General features: G+C 37.0%; 1 protein-coding gene across 7 annotated transcripts in view; it reads right to left on the bottom strand.

Moving 5' to 3' along the window:
* Art3 (ADP-ribosyltransferase 3 (inactive)) overlaps window positions 1-13917 on the bottom strand; it is a 145589-nt gene that overhangs the window by 36143 nt on the left and 95529 nt on the right. The window lies entirely within an intron of this gene.

Here is a 13917-nt window from a genome sequence, read left to right on the forward strand (position 1 = left end):
GAGACCTTGGCTCCACTATGAAAGATGCTCTTCTACAATCTGCTCTTACATTCTACTCCACTTGTAGAATTTGAGGCAATAATACAAGTAACTTGGTCCAGTTTCTACTGGCCCAGAAATAATAGGTTTAATTAAATCTGGTTAGTGCCCTACAGTTAAATGCAGGGATTTGGCTAGAAATATTTTTAAAACAATTCTGTAAACTATTATACAATGCTGTCTCAGCTGCAGATGAGTGGGTAAAGGGTCATCCAGAGAGCTTAATTGAGGATGAGATGAAGGTGATAGGCTTTGTAGATGAGAAGGTACTAGATAGTAAAAAGATGCAGCCTGGGGACATCCAGAGAGCTTAACTGAGGATGAGATGAAGGTGATAGGCTTTGTAGATGAGAAGATACTAGACAGTAAAAAGATGCAGCCTGGGGACTAGAAAGTAAAAGCTCTTAAAAGTATATGTCTTTGGTTTTTAGCACAAGTTAAAATATGTTTCTCAAAATATAGTTTTTCAGTCACGTATTTTAGAGCCATCTGATGCTTATTAAAATGGCAAATTCTAGGACTCTGGCCAGGACTACTGACACAGAACTACTGACACAGAAACTACTGACACAGGAGGGGATGCCTTATAATCTGTATAACAAGCACTCTAAGTGATTTTTATGTACAAGTTTTGTGCAAATAGTAAAGGATGTGTACCCTTAACATGTAACACAGATCAATTTTGTGAAGACTGCATTTCTCCCCTAGTCGACTCTGGCTTAAATTTCTCAGTAGTATTTCAGAACAGGAAAGTAATCAAACTATTTTGAGTTTCTATGGAAGCAGTGGCTAAACTGGGCAGGGTGGCATGTGTGTCCATAATCCTAGCAACTGGGAGGCTATGGCAGGATAACAAGTTCAAGGTTAGTGAAAGGTTTTGGCCCAGACAGGACACTGTAGCCAGGAAAGCCACAACCGGAAGCAGGAAGCCCCATCTTGCCCTGCCCCTAGGAAGTTACCTGTGACGCCATCTTCCCGCCCCTGGGAATTTACATATGGCGCCAAACCTAGGACCAATGGGCTACCTGTGTATCCCTAATGCCCGCCTTAGGTTCCACCCCAAACCGAGGCTATTTACAGGCCCCCACGCCACGTATCCGCCGGAGAGATCGCCGGACGCCAGCGGTGGGGTGCCGGTCATCTCTCTCCGTGTTCTCAGAATAAAGGCCGCTTTTTATTTTATATTTCTCATCTTTTGTTAATATTTTTCATCTTTTGGAAATAACTCTATCAGTTAGCCTGTCTCAAAATTTTAAAAGGGCTAAAGTTCAGTGTGAAGGCTCTAGGTTCAACTCCCTGTACCATCAGAAAGAAAGAAAAGAGAAAGGTAGCAGCATTAAAAATGGTTGAGAAATTTGTACAGAAATAATTATAAGGCACAAATATACAAATAATGCAAAAGAAAACAAAACCATGGACTGAACCATAAAAAGAATACTATGATCAGCTTTATTCTAATAAATTTAAAATACGGACCAATGGACAAATTCCTAGGCAAAACTTACTAAAAATAATTCCATAATAAACAGAAAAGTCAAATGGTATATAATCACTAAGCAGTTTAAATTTTTTCCAAAAAGAAAATACCAGGATAACTTGATTGTTACAAAGTATGGAGACATGGGAGTGGCATAAAGAACTCCATAGATTATAAAATTCAGTATAGGGCTGGGGATTTAGCTTAGTGGTACAAGTGTTTTTTTGGCAAGCACAAGGTCATGAATTCTATTCCCCAGCACAAAAAAAAAAAAAAAAAAAAAAAAGCAGGACAATACTGAGCTGCTTTTATGTGTGAGAAAATGACTTGCTAGAAAAAGAACACAGTGTTTCAAGAATAACCTAGCATCTAGGGGCACTGGGGATGTGGCTCAGTAGCAAAGTACTTGCCTAGCACGTGTAGCTCTGAGGAGTTTGATCTCTAGCATCCTGAGGTGGGAGGCAGATTGAGGGAGATGACAGAGCCTATTCCCACCAGCCATACTAGAAAACTTTATAATTCATAGGCACTGGGTAGAATATTAGAATTCCTCTCAACAGTGAGGAATTACTCCCAGATTAACTTGACTTTAATTCTCCCTAAAAATCTGAAAAGCATGTCCTAAAAGATGCAACAAAGCTCAAAAATGTTTTAGAAATATAAAATTATCTAGCACACAGGGTAAAATTTAGAATATCTGGTATTCAAACTTATACTGAGTATGCAAAAAAGGCACTCAATCTACTGAAATTTATCCAAAACTGACAAAATGTTAGAATTATCAGAAAAGTACATTAAAATAGTCATTACAAATGCCTTCCTGACCTCATCTAAAGCAAATTACCTTTTAAAGGCTGAAAATCCAAATATCACGGTGGGGCTAAAGCTGTAGTTTAATGACAAAGCATGTACTTAGCATTAAGCTCACTAAATATTAGTGCTACCAACAAGTGTTCGGTAAAATAATGAAAGATTAAAAAAATGAGATCTAAATTGAACTTCTAGACATAAAAATATTGAGATGAAAAGTACACTAGAGGGATTTCTTGACAAACTAGATACTGCACAAAAATGATTTGCAAACTTGGAGACACAGTATGGTACAGGACTTCACCTTTCCAAAGAGGTCCACAGCCTAATCCTTAGAATCAGTGAATATAGTACTTTTTTTTTTTTTTTTGTCTTTTTTCCTTTTTATCGGTATCAGGGATCGAACTCACAACTGCCTGCTTGCAAGGCAGATGCTTATGCCGCTGAACTAAATCCCCAGCCCCAGAATCAGTGAATATAGTACTTTACATGGCAAAAGAGAATTAAGATTGAAACTCAAATATCTTGCTGTTAGTTGACCTTCAGGTGGGGTAATTATCCTGGATGATCCAGGTGAGCTCAATCTAATTACATAATGCTTGAAAGAGAAGGCAGAAGAGAGGGCCAAAGAGGTGATTATGAACAGAAGATTCAACATAGCTTTTTCTGACTTTGCAGATGAGGAAGGCTACAGGAATTCAGATAATCTCTAGACACTGGGAAAGGCTGAGAAATAGATTTTTTGGTATGGGGAATTGAACTCATGACCACGTTTGACAGGCAGGCGCTTTTGCTGCTGAACTAAATCCCCAGCCCAGAGAAATAAGAGTTTTTAAATAAAAACTCCATCAAAGAATGCAGCCTACTAGCAGTTTAATTTTACTTCAGTGAGATTCAAGTGGATCACTATAATGTAAAACTGTAAAATAGTAAGTCTTCATTGTCTTATGCCACTACATTTGTGATTTATTCCAGAAGCAACAGAACTCTTACAAAAGAAAGCATCTAAAATGAAACAACAACAACAACAAAAACCCTTCTAAAAACAAAAAGAAGAATAACCAGTTGTGGAACACTCTCAAAGTCACTTTATATATATATATATATATATATATATATATATATATATATATAAATTGAATCCCTAAAGAAGGGGGAGAACGTGTTGGGACTACAGTAGAGGAATGAGTTGCAAAAAGTGCCAACAACCTAAGTGTTCAGTAGCAGGTATATAGACAAATTGTGGCATATCTCCTATTCTACAATAGAATGGAATGAATCTATTGATACAAGCGCTTGGCCCTTAGAAGGGAAGGAATTAAGGAGGAGTGAAAAAAAAGGATGAAGAAACAATAGCCAAACTTTCTAAATTTGATGAAAACCAACCCCCCACCCCCATCCATAAAGTTCAGTGAACTCTAAGCACAAATACTAAGAAAACGACACTGAGACATATCATAATCAAATTGCTCCAAATAATAAACTATCTGTGGTAAAGAGGTCTTAACAGCAGAGGTTTGAGAAGCAGAAACACACAGATTAGATAAAGAGGAACAAAGTTATAACATGTTGTTATGGTTGATACATTGTATCAGCTTGAGGAGTTTAGAAGTTTTACTGAGAGCCTCACAACAGGAAGCCAGGATCCTTATTTTATAAATATTCTCATCCTGTGCAAGAGGAGAGCACAGATATTTTGTTAGTGTTACACCTGCCCTGGAGAGGGGTGGCTTGTGTACAATATAAAAGAAGTCCCCTCCCACCGCATTTTGCTTTGGCTGCTTCCTTTAAGCGTTGCCTCAGTGCCACGTCACCCTGCCTTGGAGCCAGCTGATTATGGACTGAAACCACCAAAAACTGTAAGCTAAATGAACTTTTCCTTCCTTAACTTTGGGTGTCTGGTATTTTGTCCTAACAACCAGAGAAAAGTAACCAAAACAGATGTCTTTCATCAGAAACAATGAAAGTGAAAAAAAAAAAATCAAAACAGTGAGGCAAGATTTATAAAGTATAGTACTTTACCAAGACCCTTTTTCAAAAAAAAAAAAAAAAAAAAAAAACAAGAAATGAAAAGAAAAAGAAAAAAAAAGTGGATGTAGCTCACTGCCAAGACCTTGGGCTCAGTCTCCAGCATTACACATATATGCTTGCATGCATGCATGCACAGACACGTTACCAAAAAAGAAAAAAAAATGGTTGAGGCCAAAACTGTAGCTTAATGACATAGCTTATGCTTAGCATTCATGAAACCATGGGTTTAATCTCTATCCCCTACCATCCACTCCTGCCCAGCCAAAAGAAAAAGGAAAAAAATTATCTATTTATCTATCTATCTATATGTCTGTCTTGAGACAGTCTTGCTGTAGTCCAGGCTGGCCTTGAACTTGCAGTGATCCTCCTGCATCAGCTCCTAAATGCTAGGATTATAGGTATGTGCTACCAAGTCTAATTTAATACTTTGTTTTTGAGTTAGAAAAGTAGCTATTGCTAAAATGTGCTTATGGTAAATTGATCTATAGATTCAAGACAAACTTAACCAAACTCTGAGCAGAAACTATAGACACTGACAAGATGGTTCTAAAATTCATACAGAAACATAATTTATAGTCATCAAAACTTTGTGGACCTGGAATAGTGGCACATGCCTGTAACCCCACCATTCTGGAAGACAAAAGCAGGAGGATAGTGTTTGAGACCACCATTGGCAACATATGGAGATGCTGTCTCAAAATAAAAAAGGACTGAGGATGTAGCTAGGCCCAGCTCAAACCCTAGTAAGGGGGCGGGGGGAGGAGATGTCAGACTGACCAACTAATCAACCAAGCAACAAACAAAATAAACCACAATAACTTCGTAATAAAAGAACAGTTATAGGACAAGTGCTACCTGTTTTTCAGGTTTATTATAAAGCTATGGTTTTTAATTTGGGATACTTGCACGAAGACACACAAATCAATGTAATACAAAGTTTAGAAATAGAACCACATCTACACTGGCAACTACTTTTTGACAAGAGTAAAAATGTAGTTCAATGGAAAAAAGAATAGTCCTTTTAATATTAAAAAATGCCATATGTGGTATAATATAAAAATTTACACAGCTATTTTGAAGAAAACGAGACATTATAATAGTCACTGCTGATTTAATATCATCTTACTCTGAAGTCCTACCATGCTTTTGTTCTTCTGTTTAAAATTGGTTCTATCATATTGTATCTTATTGGGTTTTATTATGTGTGATAGTATAAACAAATTTTCTATGGAATAGAATATATAGTAGCCATTGTTCATTCTCTGTTAATTGGTTCTGAATGCCCTGTAATACTTTCATTCTCTGGAATGGTTTTATACTATTTTGTTATGTTTGATACTACTGTATATGAAGTTATGCTCAACTATTTCAAAGAAAGAGACATTATAGTAGTTACTGTTAATTACTGGGTTGTCTTGTAAAATGCTGTTGCTTACATTGTTCTGTTCTGATCTGCTTTGTTCTGTCTTCTTTTGTCTTAATCTCTTTAAAATAAAAAAAATTTAAAAAATTTACAAAGACTCAAAATATAAAGCTAAAACTAAAATTTCTGGAAGAAATTTTTGTTACTTTGGGTTTAACAAAAATTTCTTATCTATTTCAATGGAAAGTTACATGAATGAATAAAGTGATAAATTATGCTGATAACATTTAAAACATATTCTTCAAAAGACACTGTAAAAAGAGTCAAAAGACTACCTACAAGTTGGGAGAAAATACTTACAAATCATTTGTTCAAAAAAAAACCTAGTATTGTGAATGCATAAAGAACTTTCAGGAAGCTAGGCATGGTAGTGCATGACTGAAGTCCCAACACTTGGGAGGCTGAAGCTGGAGGATTGCTGTGAGTTTGAGGCCAGCGTGGGCTACATAAGCAAGTTTAAGGCTAGTCTGCACTACACATAGTGAAACCTTGTCTCAAAACAAACAAATAAACAAACAAACAAATGAAAAACCTAAGGGTACACTCACATAATTTTTTTTCTTTACAAAAAAAGAACAATGGGGGCTGGGGATTTAGCTCAGCGGCGTAAGCATCTGCCTTGCAAGCAGGTAGTCCTGGGTTTGATCCCTGGTACTGATAAAAACGAAAAAAAAAAAAAAGAACAATGAAAACAAAACTTTGTGAATTGGGAGGGCAATGAAGTCTGAAGGGAGGGAACAGGAATGAAAAAAAAAAGCATAATCAATATATATCATGTATAGATACAAGTTCCCTATAATGAATGTGATCATTTTGTATACCTAAAATGTACCAGTAAAAAAAAACTAAAAGAAAAGAACTCTCAAGAAGGTCACTTCATAAAAATGTGCAAAATATTTGAACAGGTGTTTCATTACATATACAGTATCTAAATGGCAAATAGGTGCATGAAAAGATATTCATCAGTATTACTCATTATGAACATGCAAATTAAAGCCACAATAAGACACCACTACATATTTACCATATTGGAACTGTTAAAATGAAAGAGACATTACATAATATGTGTTGGTAAGAATGTAATGAAACTGGAATTCATATACTCCTGGTGAAAATGCAAAACTATACAATTTGGAAAAACAGTTTCCTTCAAAGCAATACAAACATCCACTATATCATCCAATCAATGTACTCCTAGGTATTTACCCAAGTAAAATGAAAATATGTATCAATACAAACACTTGTAAATAAAATCCATAGAAGTTTAATTTGTATCAGGCAAAAACTGGCAAAAACTCAACTGTTCATCAGCAGGTCAACAGACTAACTAGGGCATACCCCCTACTCAACAATAGAAAGGAATGAATTATTAACACATGCAGTAGCATGGATCAATTTCAATTATGCTGAGTGAAACCAACCAGACAGTAAAGAATATTATACAATTCAAATGAAACTCCAGACAGTAACAACAAATTTTTATGGACAGAATATACATCACTAGATGCCTAGGGATATGGTTAAGAAAAGACAGGAGGAAAAAATTTCAAAAGGACATGAGAAAACTTTAAGAAGTGGATATGAAATACTCATGTGTTATGACTGGTGATAACTTCATTGTGTTACATAGGTTAAAATTTATCAAAATTTTATTTCAATTAGTTTATTACATGTCAACTATACCTCAGTAGAGTTGGTTTTTTTTTTTTTAAGTAAAGCTGTTTTAAAAACTGCTTTTAAATTATGAAGATTGGATGAACAGAGAGAGAGGACTAGGTTTTGAACTTAATCCCTATTTCCCTACCAGAAGAAAACCTCAAACTTGTTAAATACTAGATGTTTAAAATGGCCAGGGCTGGGGGGAAGTTAACTCAGTAGCACAAGCACCTACCTGGAAAGCTCAAGGTTGTAAGTTCAATCCCCAGTACCAAAAAAGAAAAAAAAGCCAATAGTTTAGTAGGAAACTGTACAATAAGCTTTAGAAGCTGTTCAGATAATAATACAGCTGTCCTCCCTATCTCTTTTAGATCCTCAAAAGTTACAAATATGCATAACCAAATTCATAATTAACATCTTTGGCAACAAAAACACACCAGTATTTGTCAATCAGTGGGGTTTTGGGCATAAACACTTCCTCCCTTTGCAAAGCTGCTATTATCACCCTGTTACTGGGCCTGAGATAGACTGTCTCATTGAAAGGAATGTCACAATTCACCAAACAAATGTATTACTGTGATGGGTTCTCTCTGAACTAAAGTCCCATTAGGTAGGACACATTCCTAAGAGTGCTATTGTAATATGGAAATTAATAAAAGACTAAACCTGGCATCTAAAAACTTAGCCACTTTCACAGATGGCTGCATAGCTATCATACCTAGTTTTCAAATATTACTTACACTCCTGAATGCTGTAGTAAAGTCACCAAGAAATATTTTCAATTTTAAAGATAAACATGTTCATATCTGTTATCTGTCAGGGCATTGTGCAAACTATTAGCTGGATATAGAGGACAATTTCAAAGTTACATGTTATATTATGTTATATTCTGTTTGATAGCATATTTGCAAAGCTGGGTCTAAACAACTGTTTTGATGAAAAGCAAAATGCTTATATGTGAAGATCAAAGTGAAACAGGAAATGAGGTAGTGTCTTAAGTGACTGGTAGTGACTCCAAGGTCTAAGAAGCTGTGCAGTGTGCAATGTGCACATATATCCCATTAGCAAGTATTATGTGTGTAAGCATGAAATAACAACTCAAAGTAAAAGCATATGCATTATTTTTTCAGTTCCTAGGATGTTAGGAGACAAGGAACTAAGACCTTAGTGTCAAAAATTACACATATAAAGATTATGATACAGTATATGCATTAAAGAGTATTTATATAATACTATATATGTATATATATATATATATATATATATATATATATACACTAAGATTATTTGACTTTAATAAATGTTAGGCATTTTTTTTTAGCCAAGGGAGAGTGAAAAATATGACCCCAAGGGTATCATGAACTGAAAAAGTCTGAGAACCTCTGCAGTAGACACTACAGAAACCTTATCTATTTTATCCAAATTATCGGCTCAATGAGGACCTTCCTTATAATACCTGAAATACCTATAATACCTAGAATACCTTCCTTAAAACCTGAAAAGATAACACAGTTCAGTTATAAAGCAGCCTGCTCCGAGGTTGGATAAATGTAAAGGAATGCTGTGTTCACTCATTGTGAAGATAAACTTGTTTTCTGTCTGGCAGGAAATACAACACCTTGAAACTGACTAACTATACCTTGACATAGATTCATATGACAACACTAATGCCCTGACTATATGGTAAGATTCCTGGAATATCTCAAATTGGATTACTAAAGATAAACCAATATTTGGTCTCTATCTATAGGAATAAATGCAATAAGTGAAACTTGTGAACTCAAACTTGTTAGACACATATATGCACATGAGTAAGTACGTCTAAAGAATACATCTAGAGGGGCTGGGGATTTAGCTCAGCAGCATAAGCGCCTGCTTTGCAAACAGGCAGTCATGAGTTCGATCCCTGGTACCGATAAAAAACGAAAAAGACCAAAAAAAAAAAAAAAAAGAATACATCTGGAGACTAACAAATCCCATGAGGCTCTTACCATATGACCACTGTCTCCATTACACATAATGGGCCTGTAAACAAATCCACCATAGTAAGGAAATCATTCTTTTTTTTTTTTTTTTAAAGAAAAGGAAACGAAAAAAAAATACATGGAGATTAAAAAAAAAAAGGGTAGAAATAATACTAAATTACAGACAAACAAAAGGTAAGAAATTGCCAGTTGATAAGTTACAAATTGTCATCTTCGAAATGGCTGTTCAGGTTATAGAATTAAAGTATTTAGAATGACATTCAAAAAAGTGACCCTACAAACCATTCTGCTCTATGGCCGAACAAAAGCTCCGTAATATGATTATCAGTCCCACCTATTTGTTTTACATCTCTAAGAGGATAAGGTTAACCATATCAAAACAGAACAGAACATTTAAAAAAAAAACAATTTAAAGAAATACAGATTTCAAAGCAAGTCCACTGGAGATCTACCTTATCTAACTGTCTCTAGCTTCTTACAAATAGTTGTCCCTAACTTCACCCACTTTCTATACTTATTGCATATTATAGAACTGATCAAATCATTACAGGACGATGGAGTCTTTTTAGGTCCTCAAGTTCCAAATTAGGGAAGACATTACCAACTACCATCGCATCTCTCATTCTCTTTGTGATAGCCGTCCCCATCTCTGCATATGCTGAAGTTGAGCTGAAGAAACCAGTCCAGAGTCATTTTAATCAGCAAGCAATAGATTGCTAGAATTTATATTATAATGCTACAAAATAAGCCTCGGGTTTTTCAGGTCTCTTCCTCAGAGTATTTGTTCCTATCCTCTCTGTATTATAGGGAAAACCAAGTCATAACAAGACAGCGAAACAATTTCCTAGATAAACATGCAATGGATAAGACTTATAAAACTATAATATAAATGATCTTCCGTAGCTACTATGTTTTCTCTTGTTATTTTCAATAGATTTGTCGACAACACTGGCTTATTATAGTTAAATATACTATCACCTATTTTTATAAAAACTTATCTTTGACTGCATTATAGTATTTGAGAGCTGTTACTGATTCATACCAGTATGGATATCCTTTACATCTTGTCATGCTCAGAGTAGTTTCCTCTACTTTTAGGGTTGATTCTAACACGCATACTGATTTCAAATAGGATCAGTCAAGGCCAACCAATAGTCTTATGATTCAGATACAATTAAGATCAGTCATAGTAAGACAATGTAAGTAATACAGGATTTCAGCCTAAGTCAATAGGAAAGTAAGGATAGTTACCATGGTATAACCTGCTATTTTTGGTTCTAGAGGTCTGTGTCCTCAAATCTGATATGAGTGGACAGACCAGAACAAATTTAATTCAATCTAAATATGGCACTAGGACTACTGTGTCTTTTAAATCGTTATACACCATTAGCAATGACCTCTGCTTTTTTTTTTTAAATATAGTTTCAGAGCTGTCTCTACTAAAGACTAGCTTACCGTCTCTGCCTTATGTCTGCTACTCCACTTTTCTGCTATAATTTGTCCACCTTATTCCCTCATTCCATGGTCTGCCCCGTTCACTGAGGCCTCTCTGCCACTGTAGCTGTAATCCTGATATCTCTTCCTCTCTTTCTCTGTACTGTCCTTCAGCGCTCTCTGTAGGGTTGGATTGGTGGCCACGAACTCCCACAGTTCCTCCTTGTCTTGAAAGTATCTTATTTCTTCATTAATTTTTAGAGAGAGTTTTGACGGATATATGAACTTAGGTTGCATATTTTTTTCCTTCAGGACTTGGAATATTTCTCCCCACTCCCTTCTTGACTTAAGAGTTTGTGTTGATAAGTCTGCTGTTATTTTGATAGATTTCCCGTTATAGGTAACCTGCATCTTTTCTCTGGCTGCTTTTAATATTCTGTTTTTTTGGTGGATTTCTGGGATCTCGATTATTATATGCCTAGGCGTAGATCTGTTTTGGTTGTAGGTAGCTGGCGTTCTGTATGCTTCTTTTATCTGGATATCATTTCTTTTTGCTATACGTGGGAAATTTTGCTTTAATATCTCTGTGAATATTTTTTGTATTTCATTTTTGGATGTTCCTGCTTCCTCACTCACATTCTTTATTCTTAGGTTATGTATCTTTTTATCATCTTCCAGTTTTAGAATTGCTTCTTTCTGATTCCTTGTTATTTTTAAGAGGCTTTTTCTTTCACGTTCATAAGCCCTAAATCTCTCTTCAAGTTTCAGAAGGTTGTCTTTAGTTTCTGTCAAGGCATTTTGCCAATATTCAATGGAGTTTTTAGTTTCCTGATATTCTCTTTGGATCTGTTTCATGTATTCTAAGTTATGCTTAAATTCTTCTTCAGATGCTTCTCTTTCTTTTCTGATTTCCTCAGTTCTTCCATCTGTGTTCTCTTGGGCGGGGCTTGTCATTTCTTTAATTAATCTCTTTATATCTTGCCTCACTTGTATCAGGAGTACATCTTTAAATTCCTCTATGAGATCATGTAAGTACTTTTTAATTTCGGCTGATGCTGTGTCGAGCAATGGATGGTTACTGTGTTTGTTCTCTTCAGTGTTTAGTTCTCTTGGGTTTAATTTCTCCTGTTGAACAGCTGGAGATTTTTTTTTATTTTTATCTCTTGTCATGTTTCTGGTTTCTTTCAGACTGTCCTGGAGTTCTATGGCCCTCTCCGAATTGCTTAGGGCCTTTCAGAAGCGTGCTGGCTTGAGTTTTTGCTGTCCTCCCCAATTTGCTGTTATCTGGGGTAGGCTGGGATGCAGGGGCGGTACAGTCTAGTCTCTAGCCTCTGTGTCAGTTAGTTCATAAATTAGGCTGTACTTTCTGGTTGTCACTGAGTTGTGACCATTCTGCATCCGCCCATTGGGCCCCAAGCAGAGGCCTGGTCTAGCCCCAGTAGCTCCTGCCAGTTCTCCCTGAGTCAGAAGCAGCTGAGTAATGGCACAGGATTCTGCCCAGGTCCCAGCCGTTCTCTTCCAAACCTCTCTGTGATAGGAGCACCAGAAAAGCAGATCTGCCCAAAACCAAGATGGCTCCCACTAAGTTCTCCGTGCAGAGCTGAAGCCAGCAAGCAATCAGACTCTGCCAGGACTTAAGATGTCTTCCACCAGCCCTCCCTACAGGGGGACCTGGTGATGTCACCAAGCTGCGGTTTCTGCCGCCAGGCTAATATGTCTGCATCAGACTCTGTGTTATTGATTTCCCCGTGGTGGCGGGCCAGCTGTTCTCTGGCCAAACCCAGCAGCCGCGGGGTTTTCTGTACTCACCAGAGTCCGGTGCAAGTCCCCGCTCCGGGACCGCCGCACACCAAGCCGTCCACTTTTCCCCCCCTCGCGGCTCAGCGCTGACCGGTCAGATTTCTGTGCACCGTTTAGATTCGAAACGCCAGAGCTCTGTACATCCGCTCTGGTGCAGCGGTGCAGAACTGGCTGCCACCTGGAGTCTCGATCTGGGTCTCAGTTTCCCGCAGTCCCCAAAAGCAACTCAGCTTTTCGTGCTGGGTCCACGAGTCTGTTCGTTGATTTAAGGGCGCGGGATTTGCAGCCTCCGATCTCAGCACGACTTTAAATCCTCCAGCTGTACTGTCTTGGTTAATAAGAATCGCTATCGATTTGTCTGGTCCTCTCCATGCTGTCTTTTTTTTTAGCTTTGAGTTTGAATTCTCTGGAGAGACTTTTCGCTCGATCCCCTAGCTCGCCGCCATTTTCAGACCCAGGAAATCATTCTTAAAAGACTAGGGCTTCAGTTGAAAAATTCTACTAGCTTCTCCAATAAAAATTCTCCAGGGTTAATTGGTCTGGCTGTCGTCAGCTATTTACAAAATGCACAAAACCATGCTGATTTCTGGTTTAGCTGAGTTTTCAAGCATCAAGGACTCAAGAGTTGGAGAATGTGGGGGAACAGAGAAAGGATGTACTTGTGCAGGTGTACTTACTCTAACAGTCTGTAGGTGAGTTTTCATATAGTATATAGTTTTACTTCAGTAAATGAATATATATTTCATGTAATCTCAGCAAAGGACAGATCACATTAATCAAATCAAAAACACCAGTTTACAAAATTAGATGCTGACTTTGGTTCCAAAGATAGTCTGCCTACTTTTCTATATCCCAAGAGGTCACTACAGAAATCATCATTTGTGGAAAAGGACAATTTAATTGGATCATCCTCAAGAGGAGATGATAGAATATAATAGATTAGGTTGAGATTATGGTAAGCAGCTTCTGACATTGAACCCCTGGGGATTCCTCTCCCCCTGAACTGAATCTATGGAGTTGCTCCTAACAAATAGAATAGAACATAAGTGAAGATACATCATCTTCATTATTAGGTTGCAAAAGATTGACTTGTAGGCACTCTCTTTGCTCACTTTGTTGAAGTAAGCTGCCATACTCTGAGATGCTCTGTGGAGGATAGAAACAAAAGGGCCTCCAGCCAGGAGTTCACAAGGAACTGAAGCCTTAGCTGAACAACTCATGAAAGACTATGCCTTGCCAGTAACATGAAATGAACTAAGAAG

The sequence above is a fragment of the Cavia porcellus genome, unplaced genomic scaffold, assembly GCF_034190915.1.
Source record: "Cavia porcellus strain 051 isolate PalLab524CR breed Dunkin Hartley unplaced genomic scaffold, mCavPor4.1 scaffold_4, whole genome shotgun sequence".
Lineage (NCBI taxonomy): Eukaryota > Metazoa > Chordata > Mammalia > Rodentia > Caviidae > Cavia > Cavia porcellus.